Here is an 11,257-nt window from a genome sequence, read left to right as displayed (position 1 = left end):
CACCCCGGTAGTACATAGGCGCTAGGGATGAGCTTCGTGTTTGAGTCGAACATACGTTCGACTCGAACATCGGCTGTTCGCCCGTTCGGTGAATTCCGAACATTATGGGCCGTTCGCACCAAATTCGTGTGGCGCTCACGGCCCACAATGCACTGCATCATCGCAGTGCATTGCTGGCTCATGATTGGCCAAGCATGCACTGTGACCCCGCATGCTTGGCCAATCACAGCGCCAGCAGCGAGGAGAGCCATGATTGGCCACAGGCAGGACGGCGGCCTTGTGTAGTGTGTTGGTGTCTGAAGCAGTTAGTGGGTGTTCTGTGTACCTTCAACACAGTACACACCGATCGTTATCGGCCGATTTTCGATCTTGCTCTTCTGTAGTGGTTGTTGTCTGCGTGCCCTGACCGCAGTATACACCGCTAAATTCACCTCACCTATATAGCTAGTGATCTATCTTTTATAATAGAGCTTGCAGTCAATAGTGTTAGGAGCTTGTGCGTGCTGTCTGCGTGCTCTGTACCCAGTACACACCGCTATATCCACCTACATAGCTCTTCTCTATTTGAGCCCACTTGCCATCTGCAGGAGTTATTGGAAGTTGTGTGTGCCTCCAGCACAGCACAGTATACATCTGTATATACCCCTTTATCTCTGGTGTTCTATAATAAAGGCATCTGCAGGAGTTAGTGGGTGTTGTGTGCCTCCAGCACAATATACACTACCCAACTGCTGTTTTACCCAACTCCCTTCAGGCCATTACCATGTCTGGAAGGCCAGCAAGGAGAGGCAGACAGGCGCGAGCCGATAAAAGAGGGCAAGCAGGCTCTGTGTCTAGAGACAACAGTGCTGGTCGTGGACGCGGTGCATTGTCATCAGCACGTGGCCATGGGACACACTTGTCCTTCTTTTCGGCAGCTGGACATGTTGAACCGCAACATGCCAACAACTTGGTAGAGTGGATGACCAAGCCCTCTTCATCCTCCTCATCCTCTCTCACCCAGTCTCAGGGTACTAGCAAAGCAGCTGCCAATGCATCGTCTTCCCTCGTCTCAATGTCATCATCAGTGACTCCTTCCCTAGACCCATCACGTCGTCTTGAGGAGTCTCCTGAACTCTTTTTTTTTTTTTTTTTTAAGTTTTACCATTTTATTAATAAAATTGGATGTACAAAAATTGTGGTAAATTGGCTATGCAAATATTCTCCTTGTGCGGTCTAAGAATTGGTTTGGACTATGGCTAATTTTATTGCGCCAAGTGCCTGCTGTTCCTGTAGACCTCTATAATCAAAGAACATGAATCGCAGTTCACCAGCAGGGATTGTTCCAAATCATCTTCAGTTAGTATATATTTTCCTCCACAGCGACAGGTGTAGCAGTAAAATTCCATATCATCTTCCCATTCCATTTCCTCCAAGGGAACCTGATTGTCCACATGGCACATTCGAGTCATCTCTGTTTCACGGCGTTGCAGGTCGTACTCCCGCTTTGTCTCTTCATTCCTCAGAATTTTCCAAGCTTGACTGATTTCAATAAACTTGTGTGATCCCTCTGTAGTCAGCTCAATGTCCTCTTCCTTGTGCTGCTTGTCTGGGTGGTATAATAGAGCTAGCTTTTGGTACTTCTGTTTCAGCTCTGCTTGGCTATCAGATGGATGTGCCCCCAGAATGCAGTACCAGTCCTTCTGTGTCGCTGAATTTGAAGCCATGACCAAATGTTCATCTTACATCTTCGAAAGCCGCCAGCTCACACCACCCAGCACAGCGCCTCCATCCGCAACTCGTGCGCGTCTCCTGAACTCTTTGAGCACAGTGTTGGGTACATGCTCCAGGAGGATGCCCAGTGTTTTGTAGGCTCTGATGATGACACTCAGCTAGAGGAAGGCAGTAGCATGAATGCAGAGAGAGGGGATGCTCAAGAAGGACAGCAATCTGGCAATCATGTTCCACAAGCTGCAGCATATTGCCAGGTTTGCTACAGCGATGAAGAGGGAGGGGATGATGAGGGCACTGACTCCACGTAGGTGCCTGGTAGGAAAGAGGAGGAGGAGGAGGAGGAGGAGGCACATGTCCAACGGCCATTTTTAAAAACATTTTAGGCATTGACCCATGTCCCCTGAGGCAGGAGCCAGGTCCCCAAACCCTTTTTAGGACAGTATCTTGCATATTAGCCGTTAAAATGAGCACTTTTAATTTCGAACGTTCGAGTCCCATAGACTTCAAAGGGGTTCTAAAGTTCGTACGAATTTGGGGTCCGTTCGAAAGTTCTGGTGCGAACCGAACCAGGGGGTGTTCGGCTCATCCCCAATAGGCGCTTTTGTGATCAGAAAAGGTTCTCAGCTTGCCCCCGAGATTACATGTTTTAGCTTGGTTATACCCTTCTTCGCCCATACCTGGGGATCTGGAACTGTATTTATGTGTGGTAGGTTGGGGTTGCCCCAGAGAGGGATGTGGGGAGAGAACGTCCCCGGGGAGCTAACGTGCACCCTGGCCTTATTCCATACATTAATGGTTGTGCGCATCAGCTCCGTGATGCCAGGGTGAGATCTCACCCCCCTGAATACCACGCTGCTGAGGGAGGAGTATGAGCCCTTTATAGATGCCTCTAAGCTCACCGCCGGATTGTCCCGTGGCTGCGAGAACCATCATCTTATCGTCACCAAAACAGCCGCCCAGAAGTAGGTCTGAAAATGTGGCAGGGACAGGCCTCCCTGGTTGACGGGCATCTGAAGGGTAGTAATGGCCAGTCTCAGGGGTTTTCCATTCCAAACAAAGGAAGATATACTCAGAGGGGCATTACGAAAGAGGTATAGGAATTTGGGGAGATAGACCATCTTAACCAAGTTTACCCTACCCACTAGTGACAGGGGGAGGGTCCTCCAGGCCCCACATTTCTGTGAAAAACTTTTTAGTAATGGCTGAAGATTCAGTTCATAGTATGAGGATAGCGGAGTCCCAATCCTCATCCCTAGGTATTTAAACTCAGATGCCCAGTTTAAGGGAGTACCTGTTGGCGGATGCTGACCCAATGCATTTAGTGAGAAGAGGATCGATTTCCCCCAGTTAACTTTGATGCCTGAGAATAAGCCGAATTCGTCTATTATTTGGAAGGCTGGTGGGAGGGAGGAGATGTCTTGAAAAAAAAGGAGGATATCATTGGCATATAAGGATATTTTATCCAGTACCATGCCAACTTGGATTCCCTTTACTGAGGGGGCGGATCTAATGCGGGCTGCCATGGGTTCCATGTCTAGCGCAAATAGTCCAGGGGATAGTGGGCATCCCTGTCTCGTGCCCCTGGACAGGGGGAATGGCATAGACAGTATATTATTTGTTCGTATACGGGCTGTGGGGTTGCGGTATAACATCTGGACCCAGCTGATAAAACGAGGGCCAAACCAGAATTTACGAAGGATAGCCCAGATGTAGCGCTACTCAACCGAGTCAAAAGCCTTTTCAGTGTCTAGAGAGGCAACTACCTCCGTATCGCCTCCGCCCGCTCTGGAGAGATGTATAAGAAGACGCTGAATGTTTATGTCGATCCCTCTGCCCGGCATAAATCCGGACTGATCCGCATGAACCAACGCCGTAATCACTGTGTCCAATCGGCCGGCCAACAGCTTGGCGTCTACATTAAGGAGGGAAGTTGGGCAGTACGAGGAACACTGCTCAGGGGGTTTTCCGGGTTTAAGGATAACCACTATAACTGCCTTGGCCATTGTCAGGGGCAGCAGCACCCCTTCCATAGCTTTTTGCAGCACTAATTTAAATGATGGTAGTATTTCCTCTATATAAGTCTTAAAAAATTCAGCAGGTTTTCCGTCCAGGCCTGGCGTTTTGCTACTTTGTAGGGAGGCCACTGCCTTCTGCAATTTCTCCAGTCATATAGGGCTAAAGGGCTAAAGCTTCTCTAAATGTGGATGTTAGGCTGGGGAACTCCACCCTGTCGAGGTATGCCACCAGCTCTTCGTCTGTGCATCCCATTCGAGAACCATATAGGTCACGGTAAAACACGCAAATCTGTCATTAATGGAGGAGGGGTCTGTCAGAATCACACCATCCGAATCGCATATACCCAAGATAGTCACCGGGGAAGAGCTCTCCCTCACCAGCAATGCCAGCATACTACCAGTTTTTTCACCATGCTCAAAGATTCTTTGGGATTGATGTAGGAATTTAGCCTTGGTGGCAGATGTTCGCAGTAGCATAACATCCCTCAGCGCCGCCTGGAAATTAGAGTACGCCTCTGGAGCCCCCGACTTGGAGCATTCCTCCTCCAGTGCTGCCACCCTTTCCTCTGCCTTTCAGGTCTCCTCCCCTAGATCTCTACGGATCCTGCATATATGGGACTGCAAGCTACCCCTAGTGAAGGCCTTAAATGCGTCCCAGGACGTGGTCAGAGATATCGACCGATCCAGCTCCTCAAAGTAAATTCGATTATTCCAGTCACTACCAAGGGGGAGAAAATAAGGTGGCATTAAGGATAGAGATGTAGCGGTATACAATGGATGATCTAGGCTCCCCGTCCTCCACCCTCAGCCTGGCCGGGAAGAGCATGCTGTATTTAATATGATGGGAGCGAAGCCTTGCTTTTACGGCATCAAAGGTTTTCCGTTGTTCTGGGTTTCCAACAAATAATCCAGGAAAATTAGGAGTTTTGCATTTTCAAAGTGAAGGTCACCTTGTGCCCTGGCCTCCCTCACCACTATATCTATGTCCCGAAAATGAAGGAGTTTAAAGATGAAGGTGCGGGGTGTCGCTCCTTGGGGTCCCCTGGTGGTGGGTATGCGATGGGTCCTTTCCACAGTGAAAAATGGAGATAAGCTAGCCAAAGGGAGTAGCTGTTGCAGTAAACTCCGGGAGTCCCAGGACACGCAAATTATTCCTTCTGTTGTGGTTTTCTGCATCTTCTGCACGGGATTCAAGCGTCTTTACCCTGGCCTTAAGTGCGTGTATGTCAGCCCCATGGTCAAGTACTGTATCCTCCGCCTGAAAGACCCTCTGATCCACCTCAGTCATTCTGCCACGAAAGGTATCAAAGTCCTTCCTAATAAACTCCACATTGGCTTGCATATGTCCACCTTACCAGTCAGGGTGGTTATGGCCTGCAGAACTGCCTTAAAATCGGCTGCCGTAGCAGGCAGTTTGGCGGGGTCTTCGGCCTGGTTCTCCATCCGGTCAGGAGTCCTAGGCGAGGCCGTGGGTACGGCCCTGTCAAAATTGTCGGGCTTCACAGCCTTTTTCTGGGATCAAGGTTGGCTCTTCCTTTTTTGCATACCCCAGGAAAGGTATCAGGAGCAGAGAGGGGCAGGGGACACCCGCTAACTGTACCTTGTCAGGCGTCTCTGGGTTTCTCAGGCTGCCCCGTAAAATCACAGGCAGCTGTTTCAGGCAAGCTTGTGGCCCTGGCTCAGTCCTTCTCGGGATCTCAGATGGTTTATTCCCCCTCCAGGCACCATCAAGGGTAGCAGGAGCAGAAAGGGGGCAGGAAGAAGTCTTCCGCTATAGCTTCCAGGGGGGGCTCGGGTGGACTCCGCTTTGGCCCTGTGAGGCCGCGGGCAGGGATCTCAGGCCCGGCACCGCCGCCCCTCCTCAGGGTCCCAACCGGCTTATTCCCCCTGGCACTTCGAAGCCCAGGAGGATATAATAGGAGCAGGAGGAGGCCATCCACAGTGTGTGTCAGGGGTGCGGGCAGAAATCCCAGGCAAGTCCACAGCCTTGGTCCAGTCCACCTGATCCTGCACCGTTGCCTTCACTCAGGGTCTCAGGCAGATCATTCCCCCCAAGCAGTCAGAAGGGCAGCAGGAGTTAATAGTGGCAGGGTGAAGTCACCTGCAGCGTGTGGTGGACTTTCGGGTGGGCTCCGCGCTGGCCCTGTGAGGCCGCGGGCATGGATTTCTAGGCGAGCCCGCAGCTTCAGCCTAGTCCGCGAGGCCCGGCACCGGCGTCCGCTTCGGGGATCCCCAGGCGACCGATTCTTCCCCCAGAACGTCCGGAGTGGCCCCTCTGTCAGGAGGGATGAGTGGGGATATAACGCAAGGTTCCTGCACCCCAAAATATGCGGATCCCAAGGCTGGTCTTTGGGAGCTCAGACAAACACGTCTCCTCCCATTGCCATCTCGGGCACGCCCCCTGCACTCTCTACTTTACACTGTAGCAAAGTGTCATTTCTTCAGTGTTGTCACATGAAAAGATAGAATAAAATATTTACAAAAATATGAGGGGTGTACTTACATTTGTGAGACACTGCACAACCATTCCTGGCTTAAGCTGGCATGGTGTCAACCACCTCTGTGCCTGCCCCTGCAGAGCTGACAGAATCTCTGCCCCAGTGTGGCTCCTGTAGTGCTGCCACTGGTCGTGTAATAAAATATTTATAAAAATGCGAGGGGTGTACTCACTTATGTGAGATACTGTATGCGTTATGTTGTTGTTGTACCCATAGTAGGGCCCAGAAACAATAGTGCACTTTTTTTTTAATCCTACCTAAAACACACTGACACTACCCAACACAAAAAATTGTCCGTTCATTACAATTTTATCTATTCATTTATAAAACAATTTACAAAATGCTTTACCTTTGCGTCACTTTTTGTGTGTTGTCAGGAAAGGCTCCACCCGCTGGTAATACTATCTGACATTTGGTGTGCAGTACTAGCGTCCACCAGCAGGTGTCTCCTGGCAGTTTAGAACTGTCAGGAGAGCTTTCCCCTGCTGGTGTTATGTGATCTTTGGGCCGCAGTACTGGCGCCAGCCAGCGGGTGGATCCTGGCAGTATGGAGCCGTTATCACCTACTGCAGTCAGGCATCACCTGAGCCTGATTGCAGGAAATGGCATAAATACCCAGCAAGCTCACACATCCTTGCCTTGGTATCTTTCCTTGTGCCCTGACCCTGAACCTGAGAGCTCTGTACCTGTATCTGATCCTGTTCCTGTTCCTGTTCCTGATCCTGATTCTGTTCCTGTCTGTTTACCTGACCCCCGAGCCTTGTACCTGTCTGTATCCAACCCTCCTGTGATCCTGTTACCCTTTCCTTTGTCCTTTGGCCTGATCCATCCATCCTCTCCTTGTCCTGTTTGTTCCCTATCCCCAGCTGTTGACTTCCCGTTGACGACTCTGGCCTGGCTCTGTTTATGATTCCGGTATTCCCCATTATATGTATATATTTATCTGTTACTATTATTATTTGTGAGTTTGTGGTTGGTTGGTTGCACATTGTAATATATTGGAGGTGGTTGTGTTGATTCACTTATCTTAATAAATTCTTATATTTCATTTATGCCCGTTTAGGTTTCCTCTTTTGCAGTCCACGCAGTTCTGGTCTTACCTGATACGTGACGTGTACATCCTACAGGTGCGCCACTTCACAGGTGGATTGAAGGCATCTCTCAGGCATGTTATTTAACCACTTCCCACCCGGCCAATGCATATGTACGGCCGGGTGGGAGCCGTCTACTTCTGATAGGATGTTCAGGAACATCCTTCAGAAGTAGCGGGATCGTGCGCGCGTGTGCCCGCGCAGCGGCGCGATCCCGATGTGCTCGTGTCACCCGGACACGGCACATCTCAGATCAGCAGGAGGGCTCTGTGATTGGCCCTCCTGATCACATGACGGCCGTGTCCAATCACGGCCGTCATGTGATGTAAACAAACAGCCGGTTGCTAGGCAATCGGCTCTCCTCTCCTCACACGGAAGTCATCGCTGAGGAGAGGAGAGCAGATCGCTGTAGCCGGCTGATCATCAGTGAGTATGAGCTGTTTTTTACAGCTTTTTACTCACTGATCATCAGTCTAGTGTAAACACACACACAACACAGTGTAAACACAATGTCCCCACACATGTCCCCAAAACACACATGTCCCCAAAACATACATGTCCCCAAATAATAAAAACACATGTCCCTAATAATAAAAACATGTCCCCCACATATGTCCCACTAAAATCACATGTCCCAATGATTATCTGCACACATATGTACGTGATCACCTGCACACATATGTACATGATCATTTGCGTACATATGTCCGTGATCACACAAACCAATTATTATACACTTAACGGATTTTTTTTTTACCAAAAACATGTAGCAGAATACATTTTGGCTTAAATTTATGACAAAATTTGATTTTATTGGATTTCTTTTAAAATAGAAAAAAGAAAATATTGTTTTTTTCCCAAATTTTCACTTTATTTGCGCTTATATCGCAAAAAATAAAAAACGGAGTCATGAATAAATAACACCAAAATAAAGCTCTATTTGTGCGAACAAAATGATAACAATTTCATTTGGGTACAGTGTAGGATGACCGCGTAATTGTCACTGAAAGCGCTAGAGCGCTGAAAGCTGAAAATTGGGCTGGGAAGGAAGGGGGCGAAAGTGCCCTGTATTGTAGTGGTTAAAGGAATTGTGTGTTCTTATTGTTTCACTTTAAGCATTACTAAAAGAGCTGCTTCTGAACAAAGAGTTATTTAAAAAAAAAATGAACTGAACATTGGCTTTATTTTTGTCAGGAGCTTCTTATGTAAACAATATGGAACAGTCTAATGATTCCTACTTCGGAGTACGAGTGCTGACACATTTGATTGATGTCACAATGACCTAGAATTGTTAAGCCTAAATGTTAAAAATTACCATCACATTGTGAAATATACATATATTCTTGTTTGGTAATCCATGTTGATTACAGTCACTCTTCAATTAAAGGAGAAGTATGGCCAAAGTTTTTTGGGCCATGCTGCTCCTATGGATGAATGAATGAATGAATGAAATACTTGTATAGCGCACAATGCGAACTGAATCGCCTCTAGGCGCTGTGGCGAGCCCCGATCATCTGCTAAAAGAGGAAGGTCTTGAGTTTTTTCCTAAAAGCCAGGTGATTTTCTTCCAGGCGGATGTTGATTGGTAGAGCATTCCATAGCCGAGGCCCTTGGACAGCGAATCTCCAATCACCCTTGGATTTATACCGGGCTTTGGGCACGAGGAGGAGGTTTTTGTTGGCTGATCGAAGACTGCGGTTTGGTGTGTAATGATTTATTTTCTCCATTAGGTATTGCGGAGCTTCTCTATGCACGCATTTGTGGGTGAGGCAAAGGGACTTGAACGTGATCCGATTTTTTACGGTTAGCCAATGTAAGCTCCTCAGTGAAGGAGAAATGGATTCCCAGGGTTTTTTTCCTGTTATCAGCCTTGCCGCCGTGTTTTGGATCAGTTGTAATTGCGCAAGTTGATATTGTGGTAATCCTATGTAAAGCGAGTTTGCGTAGTCCAGTCGTGAATTAATGATTGTTCCAACTACCACTGCTTTGTCATTCTTTGGGATAAAAGGGATGAGTCTGCGAAGCATGCGCAGCAGATGGTGAGATCGACTGACTACAGATCCTATTTGCGCATCCATTGACATTTGTGCGTCTAAAATAACCCCGAGACTCTTCGCTTTGGTCTTTGGGGAGATAGTCTGCCCAAAGACGGTTGGTGGAGACCAGGAGGTTTTGGTTGCGGGCTTACGATTTGGGTGTAAGATAAGAAGCTCTGTCTTTGATTGGCTCAGCTGGAGGGAGTTGGTGGTCATCCAGTCCTCTATTGATTTGAGGCAGTTTTCAAGTTGTTGTTGGTGATCTTTTTTTCCATTGATCCGGAAATAAAGTTGCGTGTCGTCAGCGTAAGAGTGGAAGCAGAGATCTGAACATCTGATGATTTGAAGGAGTGGGCGAATGTAAATGTTGAAGAGAACGGGTGACAACGGAGAGCCTTGAGGGACTCCGCAGGTGACTGCCCGAGTTTCGGAGAGGAATTTTCCTAGTTTCACTGTCTGTGACCGATTTCTTAGGAAGGACGCAAACCAATGGAGATCTATGTCTTGGACTCCGGCTACTTCTGTGAGGCGGACGAGTAGAGTATTGTGATCTACTGTATCAAACGCTGCACTTAGGTCTAGCAGTACGAGGGGACACGGCTCTCCGTCATCTGCTGCTTCGAGGGCGTCATCCCAAATCTTGAGGAGAGCTGTTTCTGTTCCATGACCCGGGCGGAAGCCTGATTGCAGCGGGTCCAGGAGTTTGTGAGTATCCAGGTGAAGTTGTAGCTGATGTACTACAGCTTTCTCCATGATCTTAGAAATGGTGTTGAGGCTTGTAATCGGCCTACGGTTGTTTGGATCCTGAGGGTCCAGGTTTGGTTTCTTGAGTAGAGGTTTGACAATGCCTTGTTTGAGGATGCTGGGAACAATCCCTTCGTGGAATGATCGGTTTATGAGGTGGAGCCCCGATGTTGGAGCATTCTTTCAGTAGTTTTGTGGGGATGATGTCAATAGGTGAGGTACTGTCACGCAGTTTATTAATGATGTTTTTTGCGGTGTCTACGGTAATTGGGGATAGTGAAAATTTTGGCGGTTGCGGTATGTTGGTGCGGACATCCTCTTTATGTATTTGCTGGCTGAGGTTGGATGTTTTCTTCTGACAAATTGTTTCCCTGATGGTTTTGACTTTATCGATGAAAAAATCCGACAGTTTGTCACAGTAATCCTGGGATTCGCTTTCTGGGGGTTCTAGGCACACCGGATTCATTGATTGATTAACCAGTTTAAACAGTTCCCGTGGTTGGTTTGCGGCCGTTGAGATTGTATATGAGAAGTGGTCCTTTTTGGCTTTGAAGATTGCTTTCCGATAATTCTCTGTCAGACCTTTGTAGTTAAATAGGTTTTCCTCGGTGGGATTTCTTCTCCATGTTCTTTCCGCTCTTCTGCGTTCTTGCTTTAGTACGGAGAGGGAGCTATTAAACCATCCAGCATTTTTCTTCCTGATGAGAGCCCTGCGTTTTGGTGCTACCGAGTTCCCCGGAGTTCTAAAGCTTACTGTCGGCCTATGTCACTCAGCCAATCTAGGCTCAGAAAAGATCTCGACCATATGGTTGGGAACCGCCCAGATGCCTGGACCTTCACCTGGAACAGCCTCTCAGCTATACGCCAAGAGCCTGAGCCAGACCCTTCAAAGCCCAGAGCTCCAGCAAGTAGTGATGGCCGAACGGTTCGCCCGGCGGTCGTTTCGCTGCTAATTTCGGCTGTTCGCGGTCTGCCAGTTCGGCGGACTATTGGCGCCGTTCGCCCGGCGAACTTCCGCGTTTTCTCTGTAAAAGAACTTTGACCTATGATGACACATCCATCATGGGGTACAGGACAGCCAATTGAGACATTACAGCACATGAACACTTGGACATTCCCCCTAACTTATAAATACACCCGATCCGGCGACCATTTTACAT

The 11,257-nt window shown here is 48.4% G+C and overlaps 1 pseudogene; it reads right to left on the bottom strand.

Annotated features, from left to right (window-relative positions):
• Nucleotides 1–1,128: 1,128 nt before the first annotated feature.
• LOC143963862 (dnaJ homolog subfamily C member 24 pseudogene) lies at nucleotides 1,129–1,775 on the bottom strand (annotated as a pseudogene).
• Between the last annotated feature and the right edge of the window lie 9,482 nt (nucleotides 1,776–11,257).

This window comes from Lithobates pipiens, unplaced genomic scaffold (assembly GCF_037356315.1).
Source record: "Lithobates pipiens isolate NorthernLeopardFrog02 unplaced genomic scaffold, aLitPip1_a1.2 Scaffold_8, whole genome shotgun sequence".
Lineage (NCBI taxonomy): Eukaryota > Metazoa > Chordata > Amphibia > Anura > Ranidae > Lithobates > Lithobates pipiens.
This window is presented reverse-complemented; position numbering and strand designations above follow the sequence as displayed.